The sequence below is a fragment of the Pan paniscus genome, chromosome 12 (genome assembly GCF_029289425.2).
Source record: "Pan paniscus chromosome 12, NHGRI_mPanPan1-v2.0_pri, whole genome shotgun sequence".
NCBI classification, from domain to species: Eukaryota; Metazoa; Chordata; class Mammalia; order Primates; family Hominidae; genus Pan; species Pan paniscus.
The window spans coordinates 66,448,758-66,459,998 of NC_073261.2; positions in this window are offsets into that span (position 1 = coordinate 66,448,758).

The following is an 11,241-nucleotide window of genomic DNA, read 5'->3' on the forward strand; positions in this document are numbered from 1 at the left end:
AGAGAGAAATACAGCTGGAATTATTCTGAGTAAAAATTTGTGTTTTCCTCTATACAGAGGAAACCTGTCGACTTGAACATGTATTATTATATAGGGGCTCCACTCCATGCAAATCTTTCTTGGAATTCTTGTTTTTTTGTGTGTGTGTTTGTTTGTTTTGTTTTGTTTTGTTTTTGAGACGGAGTCTCGCTCTGTCACCCAGGCTGGAGTGCAGTGGCGCGATCTCAGCTCACTGCAAGCTCTGCCTCCTGGGTTCACGCTATTCTCTTGCCTCAACCTCCCAAGTAGCTGGGACTACAGGCGCCTGCCACCACACCCGGCTAATTTTTTGTATTTTAGTAGAGACGGGGTTTCACCATGTTAGCCAGGATGGTCTCGATCTCCTGACCTCGTGATCTGCCTGCCTCGGCCTCTCAAAAGTGCTGGGATTACAGGCGGGAGCCACTGCTCCCAGCCGGAATTCTTTAAGTGATTTACTAAGGTTATGTTTTCAACAGATCGTTAGATCAGTCTGATCATCTCTGTTCAAAAAGAAGAAAAGAAAAGCTCATTCAAATAGTCGACTGAGTTTTAATCGCAATAGTCTTTACTCAGATATTGCCCTCTGGGATATGTCTTCACTGACCATCTTACTTAAGGTTGCATAACCTTCCACTCTGCACATACTTTCTGTCTTCTTTTCTGGGCTTTATTTGTCGTCAAAGTACATACCCATTTGGCCTACTACAGATCTTAACTATTTGCTTGTTGCCTTTCCCTCCAACCCCCAACTGCCCACCACACATATGATGTCAACTCTCTGAAGGCAGAAGTTTCTGTCTGTTTTAGTCACTGAATCTCCAGGGCCTAGAATGGCATAGGATATATAGTAGTCAATCAATCAATACTTATTTAATAAGTACATGGAGTGAATGGATTTGATTTATCAAGCTGTTTTTCTTAATGTGTAACATAAATTTAGATGTGAGTAATTAGCCAAAATTATTCTTTTTTGCCCTCTATCTCTTCTTGTCGTAACCACTTTGGTCACTTTCTTTTCCACATGTTGCTCCTTTAACAATCTATGTGACACCAAAATGTGGGGCAAGACACAAAAAAATTATCATTTAAGTTATTCCACTCACGTCGACCAAGAAACTGGTTGTATCAGGAAAATTTCCACCTTCCAACTGGTTGTTCCAACTCTTTGAGGACATCACTTCTGTTGTCTGCACTGTAATTTAGCCTTCGTGGCTTGCTCGCCTGGGAGTCTGATCACAGGACACTTGACACATTCCCCAAAGTAAAAGACCTTAGGTGGGTAGCATCAGGCTGCCATACTGGAGTGTTGAAGCCTGAGGCCTGAAAGTGCTGAATTCTGCAAAGCTTGCCATCTGTTGACCCTCTGTGACACAAACACAATTTATATTATACATAGCTATTGATCATCAATAGGCACTAAAAACCTAGTCACCATGTGTGTCTTATCCATCTTTTGTTTCTGGCGGGGAGAGAAGAAGTGGGAGAATGAAGGAAGACATGATGTGCTGAATAATGCTTGAATCAGTGTAACTGAGTATACTTTGGCTTTTTGCTCTAGGCTTTTGTTGTTTTTTTTCCCTGCATGAAGCATCTACCCTTCTTTACTTTCCTTCCCTCTTTGGCTTTCTTTTGGCTGAAGAAACATGCCTTACACCTGCTGGTATGTTTTTATGAGATGTTTGGGATTTTCTAGGGCCTTCCCCAGAGGTGACTATGTTTCGGTGGTGAGTGAATAATGCAAAACAGTCTACAGACTGTATGCACTGAGTAATCACTGGGAATTCTTCAAAACGATCTCAGGTTGGTAAAATTTTCCACAGAAAATAATAATAACAGTAACAATAGCAGCAACAGCAATAATAAACAAGATATGCCCTGTATGCTTCCACCCAATTATTAGCTAATAATGCATAATTATGAATAATTCCACTCTTTAAATGCAGATTTTAAATAGCAATAACCATTTATTTTATGTTTTCACGTTATTTTCCTGCACGTCCTTTATGTCAATTATGTGTTTTCAGGCACATCTGATTGTGCTGTGCTGTGGTTGCGATGGTTTGGTAATTGTATATTAAAAAAAAAAAACAACAACACGTGTTTAGTATAAAAATTAATTACGTTAAGCATTCCTACTAATTTTGCCGGGCAAAAAAAAAATGGCATCCCACAAATTTTCAGCATAAAGCGGGTGGCCAGCCTACTTAGGAGCTTTATGATCTGTGGCTGGGTTTTGTGAGTGAGCTCTGTCAAGGCAGTTTTCTCCAAACTGGAGACGGAATGCAGTGGACGGCAGTCTGCCCCTGCTTAGTTCCCTGTGTTCCCTTAAAATTTGTCTCTGGCCTCCATCTAATCAACCACTTCCCAATTATGATTATAATAACAGCGCTGAAAATATCATTTTGAAATATCGCTGCAATCCAAATTGACAGAGCTCCTGCCAGCAAGCTGGACGGTCAAGGATGTAGCTTCCTTCCTTTGGTTTGGTCCTATTTATAAGGGGTTGATCCCTGGTAATAATGAAGAAAAGCATTAGATATGCTATAGAAATCTATCCAGAAAATCCATGGGAGCAGGAAGGGCGCTTGGGGAGGGGAAGAAAGGAGGGGAAAAACCAAGAGGAATTGGATGAAAAAAAAAAATCTGCTCAGTATTGCAATCTTTCAGGAATATTTTCTTATGATGCATTAAAAATATCTGATTCTTAAAACAATTTTCTGCTCCTGTAACTCAAAATAGCGTTCAGTAAGGGGGAGGGGAAATGTAGCAATTAGTTGGCTTTTTTCCTGAGGTTTTATTACTTTGATTTTTTGATTTAATCAGCCACGAATACAACTACCAGCAGACTGTGACTTTTCCCTGAAATGTGCTTCCTGCCCAGAACAGTGGCTTGTGATTGTAGGTTAATGTTAATGAAACATGAAAAGGCAGACCCTTTTTAGGAAATTTGTTATTAACAAATAAAGGCTTGGTAACATTTAGAATCACACCAGGAATCACACCATCGGAAATATGGCTGATGCAGATCCTAGAGCCAGCCTGCCATGCTCAGTGACAAATTTGTTTACATCTTTTAAAAGTTCTGACTCGGTACAGACAAGGTGACTTCCTACTTTTCTCATTCATGTTCAATTCACAAACATAAAGAGACTCTGAGCCATTAGGGAAGCTTTCATTTTGGCTGGGGAAGGATGAAATGATAGTGATAGTGGCTTTCATAGCAGAAAATAATTGTATACTTTTCTTATTATTATTTTTGGCAAGGCACGCACGTTTCGGCTTTCCGATGTATTACATCATTACATTGTATAATGCATCATAATGATAGAGTGAATAGAGATGAAGAAACGCCAGCGTCTGCTGCAAGTTTAAAGAGAGAGGCATTGCATGTATTTTCATCTGGGGAGGCTGCTGTTCAGCGAAGTGTTCTCTGAGATGAAACAAAGCTGCCTTCCCACTTGGCATTCACATTAATTGTGGGCTTGCCAACCGGCCAGTTTCATTGGTGTATAAATTAGTGGGGAATAATTCCACTTGTCTGAAAAACCAGAATATCTGAGGAATGCTTCCTGAGATGGTGACTTATTTGTTTTTCTGTGGTTTGCACTCAGCTCCTAGAAAACCTCCAGGATCTGCTAAACACAAAAAAGTCTGTGTTCTGCCCTGGCATACCTGTGTGAGAGGTAATGGCTATCATTACAACAAATAGAAGTTTTATTATTTTCAACAGCGTATTTTTGAGATGTATTAAAATAAATCATTTTCAAATCCTCATTATTGTAAAATGAAAGTCCACTGAGGTCCCCTGAGAGAAAATTTAAACTTATGGATTTCTATTAATAACAATAATAGGAAATATTAGTTGAGAGTCAACGATGGTCTAGGAGCTGCCATTTGGGATGTATCAGTGGGGTGCTAAGATAGGTGACTGCGAAGGAAAAAAATATTTAGTTCATTTTTTGTTATATTTATTTGTTATTGCAGTGTGGGATAAATGCTTTCTCAGTGACTAAAAATTTTTTAAAAAATCCAAATTTAGCCAAACGTAGTTGACACTGCCTTCTAAAATGTCCTGTATTTCTTAGTTCTAGGACAGGCAATTACAAGGACTATAAATATGGAGTCCAGGGCTTTCAATGCCCTTTTAACCTTTTACAATTAAAATTAACTGAATCTTAAACATTCAGTTTTTCATTCCATAATTGTGAGCTGGTTGTGTGCTTTGTATTGTGTTGGCACCAGGGATATAAATGTGAAAAAGCAGACCCGGACTCTCTCTCCTTGCAGCTTACAGTCTAGAGGTGGATACTTCATTACACCAAAACAACAAAAACAAAAACCGAATCACACCAAACCTTGACACTTCTTGCCATACGGGGGTTTTCACATTTGCATCAGTACTATTCTAATAGTCACTTTCTGTTGGACCAATCAGCCTTGAACTTACTGAGAAGGGCCACATTGATCTTAATATTTGTTGTGTAGCTTTAAGCCTTGGCAGAAAAGAAAAGAAAAGAAAAGAAAAAAACAAACAAAAAACAACAGCAACGTTAAACCAGTTAGTTGGAGACAAAATGCATGGCTGTTTCCACTGTCACTTATTTATTTGGGCATTTATTTTGGCCCAAAGATACCCAGATTTTCTGTCTTTTAGATAATGAAGTACTTTGGGTTTTCTCCACTCATGCAGTACAAGGTTTACATAACCAAATACAATGGAGATGTATTTAGTTATTGAGACAAATTGGATTCCTTAGTTAGTTACCTAGCTAGTTAGTTAGCTAGCTAGCCAGCTAGTCTGTCATTTTGAGTGTTTGACTGTATGTGTCTGTATCTACACACATTATAGCTGCCAAGCACTTTATAATTTATAAAAAATAGTTTTAAAATGCTGTACCTTGTTTGCATAGTGGCTAAAATCATGGGCCTTGGAGTCATATCAATAAATATGCTTGGATTCAAATAGTGCCTCCACCATATATTTACCAAGTGACCTTAAATTCTGTAAGCCTCAGTGTCCTCCTTGTAAAATAAGGGTAATAGCCATTTCACAGGTTTGCAATGGGAGTAGATGAGGTATTCCATTAAAATAGCTTATAGGAAACAATGAATGGTAGCTAATATTTTTGTTGTTGTTTTATAAAATAATTTCTAACCCTTATTAGAATTTAATGAAGCAGGCTACTAATGATCTCATTAGGTCCTCCTATTTATTTTTATCTCTACATGACTGTAAAGGCAGACTCCCTTTCCTAGAATTCCTACTTTTCTTTTCTCCAATTAAGTATTTTCTACCCATTTCTTAGAGCTCAATTAAATAACTTCTTTCCTGACTTTAGTACTAAGTTAGATACATTGTTCCATAACAAGTATTTATTTAGCCCCACTGTATGCCAGTGCTGTTTTAAGTGTTGGAAATACAGTGATATTAAGAAGAGACTATAGTCCCTGTCACCATGCAGCTTACATTGTATCCGAGGAGGCAAACTTTCCACAAATATTGCTAAGATAAGTTTTTACTTCAGGTTGGGGGACACGCTTAGAAAGTGAAATACAGGGTATTAGGAAAGCATATTCCTAGGGACTGCTACGGTCCAGGGTTGGAAAGATTTCCTTGAGGAGGCAGTGTTGAGTTGAGACCTAAAAGATAATGAGGATTAACCCAAGGGAAGAAGGCAGGGCAGGGTGGGCAGAGAATCTAACATGTTCTCCACCTATGCAAAAGCCTGAGGAGCATGCAACCTGCTTTCCAGGAGCCTCTGGTTTAGGGGGACACCTTTCCTGACCACTCTTGTGAATAGCAAGTTGCCTTTTCTTTGCCTTCCAGGAATGCTCACTGTCAGAACTATTTATTTGGCTTCTTTCCAAATATGCCTTGTTCATCCATCCATTCATTTATTCAACAAACATTGATAGAACATCTAGAGAAATCTCAAGTAAATAAGACTTATGTGTTCTACATGCCATTTTTATAACCATTTTTTTTTCTTTTTTTGAGACAGAGTCTCACTCTATTACCCAGGCTGGAGTGCAGTGGTGCAATCTCGGTTCACTGCAACTGCTGCCTCCTGGGTTCAAGTGATTCTCCTGCCTTAGCCTCTCTAGGAGCTGGGACTACAGGTGTGCTCCACCTCACCCAGCTGATTTTTTTTTTTTTTTAGTAGAGAGCAGGTTTCACCATGTTGGCCAGGCTGGTCTCGAACTCCTGACCTCAGGTGATCCACCCGTCTTGGCCTCCCAAAGTGCTGGGATTACAAGCATGAGCCACTGTGCCCAGCAATATCCAAATATTTTTAAGGTGTATTTTTATAACTCTAGATCTGGTGGTGTTTACTACATTACAGCCCTGATAGCAGGAGACATGTCTTTCATCATTGCTGCCCCCTTCAGTGACTCACACATACTTGGCACTCAATAGATGTCAGTGACCCCCAGTGACCCCTGTGCTGATCTCTCACATGGCCATTATCTGCTGCACTTTTAAAAATCCCTGGCAACATCCTGCAATGTTGAATGTTTCTAGCCTAACAAAAAACATAATTAGGAAGGTAAATCTGCTGAAGCTGAAACAAATCATTTAATTCATTCCACAAGCCAAATGGAAAATGATTTTGAGATTATCCACCGTATTGGGTTATCTGCTCTACTGCTCTGTACCATTAGCTCAGGCAGTTGGGAATTGCTTGCAATTCACAAAGAAGCAGATTGTGTTTGGTTTGCGTTGGCTGTGTACCCTCTTCTGAAGTGGCTGCAAGTCCTCTCCAATTCAGCAAAGGCAGCCAGTCAGGGTGGCCACTAAGCCAAATCTCTTTCTCTCATGTTGGTGCTTCTGTGTGGTGTGCAGCACATGTGTACATGTGTGTGCCGGCCTTCTTCTACCTAGTCCCCCATCAGCTGAAGGTGGTACCTGGTAGATACTTACTCATTTAATGTTTGGGGTGAAACAGGGCTTCTTATTAACTTTTCACCTTCCTTAGAGGTAAAAGTGACTTGATACTGCCCTAAGGTCATGTTCCTTTCATAAGAGGTAAATAATGCCTTTGTTTTTCAGAGATTTTGGTGAGGCTTCCCAGCCATTCAGAAGCTCCCTTGCCCACAGGAGAGGTTGGGGTGCTGAGCATTTTAGCAGTTGCATTTACTCAGCTGCTTTCATGGATTTCAAACATCTGCTCTAAGACCTCTTTCAGCTTCCCTGGCTTTTCAAAGACCATATGTCTAATATGACAGAATAGGGTAATCCCATCATGAGACACTTCTCTCAAGGTCTGGGGAAACCTACCCTTAGACCACCGTACCTTAATTGAATGATCACATTGAAAGGGAACAACTGATAAAAGCCTTGTTTGTGAAAGGTGCAGTTCTAAGGTAACTGGGGCCCAAAATGGCAGATTTAAAGAGGGTTCAGATGTCTATTTGCAAAACCTGGGAATGAGTCCTTTAGAGTTACAGCAAAGAAGATGGGAAACATATTGATGGATGAGTAGATAGGAAGAGAGATGATTATTAGGTACATAAGAAATTGCTTTTCCTTTATGCACTTGCTTCCAGGATAGCTAAAAATTAGTCTTAAAGGATTTTCTTTACCACATTTGGTCCGTGAGTCTGAGGCTGCTTTCTGTCCTTTAGAGTCTGAGGCCTCTTTCTGTCCTTTAAAGTGGTAGTATCACTGGTGATTTGCAGGCCTGGCTGCACCTGAGAGGCCAGTATGGGCTATTCTGGCGAGGCTCCTGTTAGACCAAGAGAGGCAGACCCAGGCTTGGCAGGTGTCACGCTTTATTAGGAAGGCTAATCATGTGGTTGGCTGCATGTTCTCAAAATGTAGGAAGGCTGAAGTCTTCAGGAGAAACAACTCAATAAAAAGAAAACACCTGACTCAAAGCAGGTTATTTAAATTGTGTGGGCAATTTGCTAATATCACAGTACAAATGACGCTTTTCTTATGCTAACCCAGGTAGAATAAAAGACAACTTAGAGAGTCTCATTAAAAGCATCATAACTTTTATATCAAAAATATTGCTGCAATCTAAATGCAGGATGATTCCATCTATATTAGCACACTTTTATAAAAGCATGAGAAAAGCCTCGAACCTATAAACCTAGCATGATGATAGGGTGGCATCCCATAATGTAAACTATCACCTAGACTTTTTGCTCAGGGAGAAATCTCAAGCAATTTTTTTAAGTGGTCTTTAATAATCTCTAATAGCACTGAAGAATACTATCTACATGAACTGTGATAGCAATTCCCCTCCATGCATCTTTTCTCCATCCCTATGCCGCTACTTAAAAGTTGGCTAAAAAGGTAAGGGCATGTGGTAACAGCCAGTAAGAAGCCAGGACTCTCAGTCATACAGCCACAAGGAACTGAATTCTGCCAATGACCAGGTGAACTTTAAAAGAGGACCCCAATCTCACACCCTCACTGACCCCGTGATTGCAGCTCCATGAAACCCTAAGTAGAGAACCGAGCTAATGTGCTCAGACCCCTGACCTGCAGAAACTGTAAAATAATTAATGTACACTATTTTAAGGCACTTAATCTGTGGTAATTTGTTAGACAGCAACAAAAACTAAGGGAACTGTACTTTTTATAAAATATTCCATCATAAAACTTTTAAATGGAAAAGTCCCTGGGCACTGCCATAGGATTCAAAGTACCTGTATAAAGTTTCAGCTTACACACAATTTCTGACCTATAATCATGACAGCATCAAGCAAGGTGTGACTGTACTTCTGTTGCCACCTGATTGCCTCTACCTCCAAGGAAGTCCTTCGATGGTGGAACTGTCTTGTGTCTATCCCATAGCATCACTGCTGTTCCTGACCCCCTTTTCAGTTGTCTTAGCACAGAGACATTTGATCCAAGTAGGAATTATTAGCCCTGAGGGGCCTAGGAGGAGGTGTAGAAAATAACAATCCCCTTTCCCTACTAACAGCCCTAACCCTCCCAGAATTTCAACTAAAGCTGCACATTGAGAATCTACAAGGTTATCCAGGCAGACTTTCATGCTGGCCCTTTCCTGTTTCGCCCGAGGGAGAATCTGGCCAACTATATATTCATTGCTATTTTCCCCATTATTTATTACCTAGACAGAATAGCATGATTAATTATTGATCATAGACCAGTAACTGATTAAAGTGTGGTTCTGATCAGCAGTCAAAAGTCATTTGTTTCCAGGCATTCATAGTTCCTGCATAGAGAGTGGCAGAACAATACTCTCTTTTCAGTGCATAAAATATGACACCTGTAGATGGGCTGTAGTTATAAGCCAGCAACAGAGCCCTTCAACCATACTTTGTCTTAATAAATGTGAAATAATGATTTGCCAAAAGAGAGAAACTGTTTGGAAGATTTACATGTAGAGAATACGATGTGAAATATAATAGGAGGATTCTAATTAGATTTGTTTCGCATGGACTAAATGCTTTGCTGAAGAGAAACTCACTAGGAATAGCTCTTTACCATCTGGGAAGCATATCGCATTTTGTCTCATTCTTGCTTTATTTCTGGGTTTATTCTTGCTCTCCACCTTTTCCTCAATCTCTCCTTCCCTTCCTTCTTCCCCTGTTCCCCACTTCTTTTCCTCTTTCTCTCCCTCCCTTTTTTTTTTTTGGTTTTTTGTTGGATGATGTATGTCAGAAGTTGGCAAACTATAGCCCAAGGTCAAATCTGGTCCACCACATGGTTTTGTAAATAAAGTTTTGGAATCCAACCAGGCTCATTCATTTTCATATTGTCTATAGGTGCTTTTGTACTACAACAGAAGCTGAGTTGTTATGACAAGACCATAGTGTCCACAAAGCCTAAAAGGTGTTCTAGCTGGCTCTTTATAGAAGCACGCTTGCTGACTCCTATTCTGTGTACCAGGTAATAGGGACACAGTAAATAAAACACAGTCCCTGTCCTCAGTGGCTTCAGAGTTTTATATGAGTATCTAATTATACTGTGCTGTGAAGGGTAAGATGACGGTCATCTGAAGTAATGTGGGAACCAGGAAACAAACATTGTTATGTATTTAGGATATGGAATTAGAGGACACCATCTCAGTGAAGGTAATGTTTAAGTTGGGAGTTTTCTGGCAGTTTGGAAGTGGATAAAAATAATCAGGACTTGAATCTTGTAGCACAAATATCTTCTTTCAGCCTAGACAAAATACCAAATCAAAAGTGACAATTCCTTTTTTGGAGGTTTACTTTTTTTTTTTTTCCTGGCCAGTACCAAAGTTATTTCTGAGTCTTCCACTGCAGTGACCTTAGAGTTTTAAGCCATATGTGCTTCAAGAGAGGTGTCCCTGTAGTTCTGGTGGTGAGCCCCCACCTCTATCTGAACTTGGCTGGAAGCTAAGTTCATTTGAAACTAACAAACATTTTGGTTTCTTCTTCTCTCTTATAAAATACTGTTCAAGCTCAAAGTCAGCAGTTCATTTCAAGAGCCTGGTTCTTGAAACCTGGGATGCATTCAAGACCAAGCAAAAACAAAAACCCAATTATGAAAATCAAGTAAAGACCAGAAGCCACCATGTCTGACTTATGAGCTCTTTCTCTCAGAGCAGAAAGTGAAACTGGTACCAGAAGAATGTGCAAATCATTTGAAAATCAGTTCAAAAAAATATGGGCAGCAAGGCTTTGCCCCGGAAATAATAAAATCCACCAGAATGAGTCAAACCATCAGACTTAATCTTTCAATTATCAAGATGCCAATTCTTATGTGAGAAGAGTTTAATCCAAAATTCTACGGCAAAAGAAAGTTCCCTTTATGGAATGTGAAGTGAATGATGGCCGAGTGAGGGACTCATTTTGACTTTTGAACTTGCACATCAAACTCTGGAATCACCTCCCTGGAGTTGTTAGTTTCTCTAAGCAGAAACTGTAGAAGCTTTGGCACAGCTAGGAAAAGTGATGGTGTCAGGTAACAAGCCAGGACTTGAGTCAGCCAAGCCTGTGTTTGAATTCCCCAGTTGCCATTTCTGTGGCCTTGATCAAGTCATCTAACTTCTCCCTACCCTGAGGTATTCATCTGCTAAATGGGGATAGTAATAGTGATATCATGTGGCAATTGTAAGAGTGCCATGAAGTAATATAAATAAATCAGTTAGTACCATTCCCAACACAAAGCAGGTAATTACTAAATTAACTATTTTTATTTTTAGGTTGATGTTATAGTCATTTGATTTCCCAGGAGGTATTGGGGATGGTAGAGAATGACTTGGAGTTTAAAGC